At 47.7% G+C, this 8,973-nt stretch overlaps 1 pseudogene; it reads left to right on the forward strand.

Moving 5' to 3' along the window:
* The first annotated feature begins 4,271 nt into the window (after nt 1–4,271).
* Nucleotides 4,272–5,129, forward strand: LOC120856122 (annotated as a pseudogene).
* Nucleotides 5,130–8,973: the final 3,844 nt, after the last annotated feature.

Genomic DNA, 8,973 nt, shown 5'->3' on the forward strand with positions numbered 1-8,973 from the left:
TCTCTAGACTTCCCTGGTGGCTCAGATGGTAAAGAATCCACCTGCAGTGCAGGAGACCCGGGTTCGATCCCTGGGTCATAAACATCCTCTCGAGAAGAGAATGGCAACCCACTCCAGTATTCTTGCCTGGAGAATCCCACGGACAGAGGAGCCCGGTGGGCTACAGTCCGAGGGGTAGTAAAGAGCGACTATCACTTTCAGGACTCGAACGGGCAATAGTGGTGCGTGGCTTTCCCCTCAGCTCCACTGACAACCGCACGGTCAGTCTCTGCAACATCCCCAACATCACCCCATGTCCATCGTGGAAGGAGCATAACATTCTGATAACGATTTCTAAGCACCTGCTGTGTGCCAACCTCTGTACGAAGGCCCCTCCTAGCTGCCCTCCAGGGAGGTATTGTCAGGCCCCTCCAGAGGCCAGGAAGCTGAGTCCCAGTGACGTACATTAAAATTGTGGAGGGGACTTCCCTGGTGGCCCAGTGTCTAAGACTGTGCTTCCATTCCAGGGAGCAGGTGTTCCATCCCTGGTCAGGGAACTGAGCTCCAGCATGCCGTGCGGTGCGGCCAATAAAAAAGGAAATAAAATAAAATAAAATAAAAATGTGTAAATAAATAAACTCTGTGCCTGACACCACCCAAGTAGAAAGCGGAGGCCCTGCCGATCATCTTGCCGCCACTGCCCTGACTCTTTTAAGACACCGTCCAGCCTCTGAAACACAGAAGAAGGCAAACATTCCAGTTACCCCTGGAGTAGCAGGCGTCCAGCCTTCTGCCTGGACATGAGAGATGTCCTCATCTGCACCCTTCCTTCTTTACGTTCCTACCACGTGGCATGGACATCCATCAAGAGGCCCAGCTTCACACGTAGGGCTGAACTTTCAAATGACTGGCCAGAGGGTTCGGGTTGGGGAGTAAGTACTCAGGGAGTACGAGGGCTCCTTTAGGGGGAGGCACGTACTTTGGAACTAGATGGAGGGGGTGGTGGCACGACATTGTGGCGGTGCTGAATGCTGCTGAGTGGCGCACTTTAGAATGGCCGACGTGGGGACTTCCCTCGCGGCCCAGTGCTTGGGACTCCAAGCTTCCAGTGCAGCGGCGGGCGGGGTCGCTCCCTGGTCGGGAAACGAAGATCCCACATGTTTCAAGGTCCGGGCAAAATTTTCAATTTCTTAAAAAACAGATAGCTAATGGGAAGCTACAGTATAGCGCAGGGAGCTCAGCTCGGTGCCCCGTGACCATCTAGAGGACCGGGAGGGAGACCCAGGAGGGAGGGGATGTATGTATGCGTAGAGCGGATTCACACCATTGCATGGCAGCAACTAACAGCACTGTAAGCAGTTATACTTCAATTAAACAAATAAATCATCCAGCTCTAAAAATAAGTAGGGAACTTAATTAGTTTAATTAAATGGTTTTTTTTAGGTAATAAACAAGGACCTACTGTGTAGCACAGGGACCTCTACTCAATACTCTGTTACAACCTATATGGGAAAGAATCTGAAAAAGAGTAGCTATATATACATACTATATATATATTACCTAGACAGCATATTAAAAAGCAGAGACATTACATTGCCAACAAAGGTCTAGTCAAAGCTATGGTTTTTCCAGTGGTTCATGTATGGATGTGAGAGTTGGACTATAAAGAAAGCTGAGTGCCAAAGAATTGATGCTTTTGAACTGTGGTGTTGGGGAAGACTCTTGAGACTCCCTTGGACTGCAAGGAGATTAAAGCAGTCGATCCTAAAGGAAGTCCTCAATATTCACCGGAAGGACTACTGCTGAAGCTGAAACTCCAATACTTTGGCCACCTGATGCGAAGAACTGATTCACTGGAAAAGACCCTGATGCTGGGAAAGAATGACAGTGGGAGGAGAAGGGGATGACAGAGGATGAGATGGTTGCATGGCATCACCAACGTGATGGACATGAGTTTGAGCAAGCTCCAGGAATTGGTGGACAGGGAGGCCTGGCATGCTGCAGTCCATGGGGTCGCAGAGTCAGGCATGACCGGGCGACTGACCTGAACTGAACTGATATGTACATATGTAACTGACCACTGTGCTGTACACCTGAAACTAACATAATGTTATCAATCAACTACACTCAAACATTAAATAAAGATTTAAATATATAGGGACTTCCCAGGTGGCTCAGTGGTGACGGATCCACCTGCCAATGCAGGAGACTCGGGTTCGACCCTTGGGTCAGGAAGATCCTCTGGAGAAAGAAATGGAAACCCACTCCAGTATTCTTGCCTTGGAAACCCCATGGAATGGAGGAGCCTGGCGGGCTACAGTCCGTGGGGTTGCAGAAAGTCAGGCATGACTTAACAACTAAACACACACGCACACATATGAAAATAAAATGGTTGATTTTATGTGTGGTGAATTTCGCCTTAATATAATAAATTTAAAGGGTTTGGGAAACAAAGACGAAGCAGCCCCACAGCTGATGACTCTACGTGGTCACATCCTAAAAGCCCATCACGCGTCTTTGCTGGATCCCCAGTCAGGCAGCAGCTGACTCCCCAGGACAGCCCTGGTGTTGGCGGGTGGCCTGGTGAACCACACCGGGGCACAGTTCCCCGGCACTGGCCTCCCCTCCCATGTCGGCGTCTCCGCCTGTCACACACGCTGGGCACACTCCAGCTGAAGTAGGACAGGATATCCAGGGACTTGGAAGGAGGGTTAGCTGAGAGGGGATTTGAGACAGATTCTCCAACACCTGACCCTTCAAGGCCGTGAGCTCCCCTCCAGTGGCGCTTCTAGAAAACCGATGACACACAGAACTACCTGCCCATGCCGCTGGGCACCCTCCCCAGGGAGCACGACGAGATGGCTGCCTAATTGCTGGGTGGCCTCTGACGGCTGGGACCCTCTGAGACATGTTACCTGGCAGGTTCTCCCAGAGAGGCTGCAGGAGGCCCCAGCAGGACCAACCTGGCCACGGGTGAGGAAGGGCAGCTGCCAGCCTTCCTGATGGGGAGAGAAAGAAACTGAAAGCAAAGGGGCAGCTGAACCATCCCGGCAGAGGGGCCCAAGGAAATCCTGGCCCACACTCGGTCACAGCAGCCGGATGCACAACAGCCAGAGGTGAAACAGAAAACCAGTGAGAACAGACTGCAGAGCTCAGGGCGCTCTGCTCCGTGCTCCGTGTGACCTAAGTGGGAAGGAAATCCGAAAAAGAGGGGACACGCATACCTGGGCATCCCAGGTGGCACTAGTGGTGAAGAACCCGCCTGCCAGTGCAGGAGACATCAGAGACTCAGGTTCCATCCCTGGGTAAGGAAGAGCCTCTGGAGGAGGGCATGGCAACCCACTGCAGCATTCTTGCCTGGAGAATCCCATGGACAGAGGAGCCTGGCAGGCTACAGTCCATGGGGTCGCAAAGAGTCGGGCACGACTGAAGCGACTTAACATGTATACATACGTATACATATAGGTGATTCACTTTGGTGTACAGCAGAGACTAACACAACGTTGTAAAGCAACTACACTCCGATAAAAATTAATTTTAAAATAAGTAAATAAACTTTAAGACTTCCCTGGTGTCTACTGGTGTCAAGTCTCCACGCTTCCAGCTCAGGGGGCACAGGTTCCACCCCTGGTCAGGGAACTAAGATGCCACATGGCGTGAGGCACAGCCAAAAATAAAGTGAAGTAAACAAAGAAATAAACTTCCTAAAATAAATGATCAAATGGTAATTTAAAAACACACACACACAACTATGACTAAAGGTGGAAACATCCCAAGTATCCACCAGCCATCAATGGAGGATGAGTAAACGATGAAACATTGCTCAGCCGTATAAAGCATTGACACACGCTACAATGTGGCTGGATCCCCGAAAACATGACATCCTGCCAAGAAGCCAGACGCAAAAGACCGCACGCTGCAGGAGTCCGTGTACGGGAAATATCTCGAGTAAGTCAATACATAGACACAGAAAGTCAGGAGGAGGTTGCGGGAGGTGGGGGCATGGTGGATGAGGAGTGCCTGCTTCCTGGGTGTGACTTTCCCTTTGAGGGTGATGAAAGTGTGTGGGGGTGTGTTAGAGGCGGTGGTCCCACAACATCACAAATGTGCTAAATGCTTCTGAATTTGCACTTTAAAATGGTTCGTTGGGCACTCTATTTGGGACTTCATGTTGGGATGAAAAAAGGCCTGGGATTGGGTGGAGACGTGCCCGCTCCACTGGTGCCTACGTTTTCGGGGAGCTCGGGCTCCGTCTCTGCTTTCGGGCCTCCCTCGCCCATTCTTGCTCCGCTTCACACGTTTGGCCAGGACCATGGCCGAATACTCCTATGTGAAGTCTACCAAACTCGTGCCTGAGGGAACCAAGGCCAAGAGTAAGAAGAAAAAGAGCAAAGAGAAGAGGAAAAGAGAAGCGGATGGAGAAACTCAGCCTGATATTGTTGGAATATGGTGGACAGTAACAAACTTCGGTGAGATTTCCGGACCCCTAGCAATTGAAATGGATAAAGGAACCTCATACATGCACTCAACAATGGACTTTTTACACCGGGAGCTTTACATAAAGAAGCTGATGAGGGCCCTAGTCCTCCAGAGCAGTTTACAGCTGTCAAACTGTCTGATTCCAGAATTGCCCTGAAATCTGGCTATGGAAAATACCTAGGTATAAATTCAGACAGACTTCTTGTTGGGCTTTCAGATGCAACTGGACCTAGAGAGCAGCGAGAACCCATCTTTCAAGATGGGAAAATGGCTTTACTGGCCTCCAATAGCTGTTTTATTAGATGCAATGAAGCAGGTGATATAGAAGTAAAAAGTAAAACAGCAGGAGAAGAGGAAATGATAAAGGTCAGATCTTGTGCCAAAAGAGAAACCAAGAAAAAATACGATATTCCAGAAGAAGACAAAGGAAATGTCAAACAGTGTGAAAGCAATTACCTAAAAAGATTCCAGAGCTTCCAGGACCACAGCTTAATATAAGTAAAGAAGACAGTAAAATTCTGAAAAAGGCCCGGAAAGATGGATTCTTGCATGAAACATTTCTGGACAGGAGAGCCAGATTGAAAGCTGATAGATACTGCAAATGACCAGGATTTCTGTTTCTGTCTTCTCCTTTTGTTTTTTTTCTGAATAATAAAATCAGTGTTTTTACAAGAATTTTAAAAAAAAGATTTGTTTTTTTAAAAAAGTTGTATACATTTTTGCTGGAAAATCTACACAACATACAATGTACGGGTTAGCCATCGCGAAGGTTATGGTTCAGGGGAAAGAAGTACATTCACGTTGTCACGCAACCACCACCACCACCACCACCATCCACCTCCAGAACTTTGTCATCTCCCCAAACTGAAACTCTGTCCTCATTAAACACTAGTTCCCCAGCCCCCTCCCTGGAAGGAAGGGGAGGAAAGAAGGAAGGAAGGAAGGAAAGAAAGAAAAAGAAGCCCACCAACCCATCTAGATCCCTTTCACAGTGACTGTTTTAGCCACGGACTGGATCTGGGTCAAGGTGACCACAGCCCCTTCGGAATCCACCGTTCACCCTCCACCGACACCCCCAGGGATGCGACTCAGTAGGCAAGAAGTCAAAATAAAAACGTGCGCAGGACAGCTGCAGCCTCGGCGGGCCTGTGAGATGCCGGTGGGAGAAAGCGCTGTCCTGGGTTTCAGACAACAGCTGCACGAACGACTCTCAAGTTGAAGTGCAGGAGAGAGGCGTCTGGGCTGCGGTCTCCTAAGTGTTCCAGAGCGGACGGCTCACTCCTGCTAATGGAACGCGGACGGCTCACTCCTGCTAATGGAACGGGCTGCGTCCGCTTCCTGGATTTCATGAACGCGGGTAAAAACTCAGGAGAGAAGGCGCCCGCGCCCTCGCCAATCGCACCCGGTGCATTTGTGCGCTGAGCGTAACTTGGGGTTAATTATTGATGACGAGGCTTCAAATGAAGTGTTGGCGAGAGACCCGCTGCCTCTTCTAACTGCCAGGTTTCTGAGAAGAAGCTTCTGCCTGGAGGGATTTCATGATTAGAGTGAAAGGAAATAGGAAAAAGCAAAGTGTGCTTTGGCCTGGTCCAAAAGAACAGAGCACTGGGAATTAACGGGGAAAATTAATTATTAATAACCAGAATATGAAAAGAGATGGGGGATGGCGGAGGAAAGACGGTTTCTCCCCGGCCCTCACCTGAATCGCCCACAACCGGAAACCAGGGGGAGCTGCCCACTGACCTGGGCACTGGACCTGCAGCAGACTGGTAGTTGATCCTGAAGATAAAACAGCGAAAGGTTGCCTTCTGTCGGGAAATCTCAGAGCCGGGGGTCTAATATAGAGGGGCCTTCCCATGAAATCAGATTGAACTTTGGTTTTCCAAAAACAGCACATGGGACACCTAATAATTTCTAGTGCACCATCTAACGTTAAACAATGTTTTTCTATTGAAGTACAGTTGATTTACAGTGTGGCGTGGATCTCTGCTGTAGAGCAAATTGATTCAGTTATACAGATACATGCATTCTTTTTTCAAATATCCCTTTCCATCATGGTTTATCATAGGAGATGGAATAGTTCCTTGTGCTATACAGTAGGACCTTGTTGTTCATCCATTCGATAGACAATAACTTACATCTGCTAGGCCCAGCCTTGCGCTCCGTCAGTCCCCCAGCCCCTCCCCCTTGACAACCAGAAGTCCGTTCTCTGTGTCTGTGAGTCTTTCTGTTTTGTAGGCAGGTTCATTCGTGTTATATTTTAGATTCCGCATATAAGCGGTATCATATGTTATTTGTCTTTCTCTTCCCGACTTACTTCACTTCGTATGATCATCTTTAGTTGCATCCACGTGGCTGCAAGCGGCATTATGTCGTCCTTTTCACGGCTGAATAGTATCCCGTGGATACGCGCACCATGACTTCTTTGTCCATTCATCGGTCGTGGGACGTTTAGATTGTCTCCATGTCCTGACTATTGTGAATAGTGCTGCTATGAACAGAGGGGTATCAGTATCCTTTTGAATTAGAGTTTTGTCCAGACATATGTCCAGGGGTGGGATTGCTGGATCATATGATAATTCTATCTTTAGTTTTCCGAGTACTGTTTTCCATAGTGGCTGCACCAACTTACATGCCCACCAACAGTGTAGGAGGGTTCCCTTTTCTCCCCATCCTCTCTAGCATTTGTTAGTTGTAGAGTCTTTAATGATAGTCATTCTGATCGGTATGAGGTGGTACCTTATTATAGTTTTAATTTGCATTTCTCTGGTAATTAGCAATGTTGAGCATCTTTTCGTGTGTCTATTGGCCATCTGTATTTCTTCTTTAGACTTCTTCTCTAGTCTGTAGAGGTATTCTCATCTAACATCTTTGTAGCTACTTCTTTCTTGGCCAATGAGTACCCAGCCCTTGGATTGTCCACACCCCACAAGACCAGGAAAGAAGAAAAACATAGAAGAAAGAAAAGGGAAAGTGAAAGTCGCTCAGTTGAGTCCAACTCTTTGCAACCCCACACACTATACAGTCCATGGAATTCTCCAGGCCAGAATACTGGTGGGTAGCCTTTCCCTTCTCCAGGGGATCTTCCCAACCCAGGGATGGAATCCAGGTCTCCCGCATTGCAGGAGGATTCTTTACCAGGTGAACCACAAGGGAAGCCCAGAAGAAAGGAACCACCTTCCAAATAATCCCATTTTGCTACGTAGGGAAAATTTGGTAGCGGAAGAAATTACAATGATAGCAGCTAAAATGCGCTTGACAGTTACCCGTTTACTTATGCAGCATCCTTGTCCCCGGCCATCGCTGACAACCGAGACTTGACTTGTTTACCCGTCTAAATCCCAGCTACTCTTCCCTGGAAGCAAGAAGTGGTGTTTCAGGACGTCCTGAGAAGTCCCGTGGCAAAGACACAAGCTGTAGCTCAGTTGCTGGAGGACTTTTTCGTCTGCATCCCACCAGGCAGGTCTGAGTGCCTGTGACCTTGGAGGCACATTTTACTTCTTCACCTTTCCCTCCACACACCTCAGCAAGAACGATCCACTGAGGCGTGGCGTTTAATAAGAGGCACGCCTAATTAGAGACACTGCGTTTGCCTGTCCCGGAGGATTGGAAACAAGCTGTCTCCTGAACCTGCCTGCCAAGCACAGGAGATGCAGGAGACTCGGGTTCGATTCCTGGGTTGGGGAGATTCCCTGGAGAAGGAAATGGCAACCCACTCCAGTACTCTTGTCTGGAAAATTCCGTGAACAGAGGAGCCTGGCGGGCTACAGTCCATGGGGTCGCAAAGAGTTGGACACGACCTGAGCGTGCATGCGTGGCACACACAGGTGGTGATGGGTGCACAACGCTGTGAATATACTCACCGCCACTGAGCTGCACATTTAAGGGTGGCTCAAATGACGGATTTTGTTACATGTATTTTTACCACAATAAAAAAACAGGATAAAACAACTATTGTATATGATATGATCCTAACCAGGTAAGAAAGCTACATGTAACATATTACGAACAAAATAGACCAAAATAGTAACACTTTTTGCCTTTTGATAAGAGATAGATGAGGTTCATTTTCTTGTCTCTATTTTTCTGTTATTTTCTATATACTCTATTATGTGGGTGTTTATTTTCATATTCAGGAAAAGATAAACTTGAATTTTTAGATGCAGCCTAATAGAACAAAGGAAGAATTGGCATTTCCAATGTAGTTTTCTCCACAGTTTGCTCACAAACATAGCAACCTACCCTCCGCCTTCTTTTCAGAGATGAGAATTTTTTCTATAAAACAACTTTAAAACCCAGTATTTCAGAAGAAAAAAAATATTGGAAATAAAGTCCACGTGTGTTTAAGTGTCTTTATGTGTCTTGATTTCGCTTAATCTGTTCTTTTTCCTTTGGATTCCCCATGAACTTAGAAGACACAGCCACAGCGCAGCTGAGATTTTGCCTTTGCTAGTAAGTTAGTTTATGAATGTTATAAATATAACTGATTTGTAAGGGAGAAAGCACATTCTTGGC

This window comes from Oryx dammah, unplaced genomic scaffold, assembly GCF_014754425.2.
Source record: "Oryx dammah isolate SB20612 unplaced genomic scaffold, SCBI_Odam_1.1 HiC_scaffold_2, whole genome shotgun sequence".
Taxonomy (NCBI): domain Eukaryota; kingdom Metazoa; phylum Chordata; class Mammalia; order Artiodactyla; family Bovidae; genus Oryx; species Oryx dammah.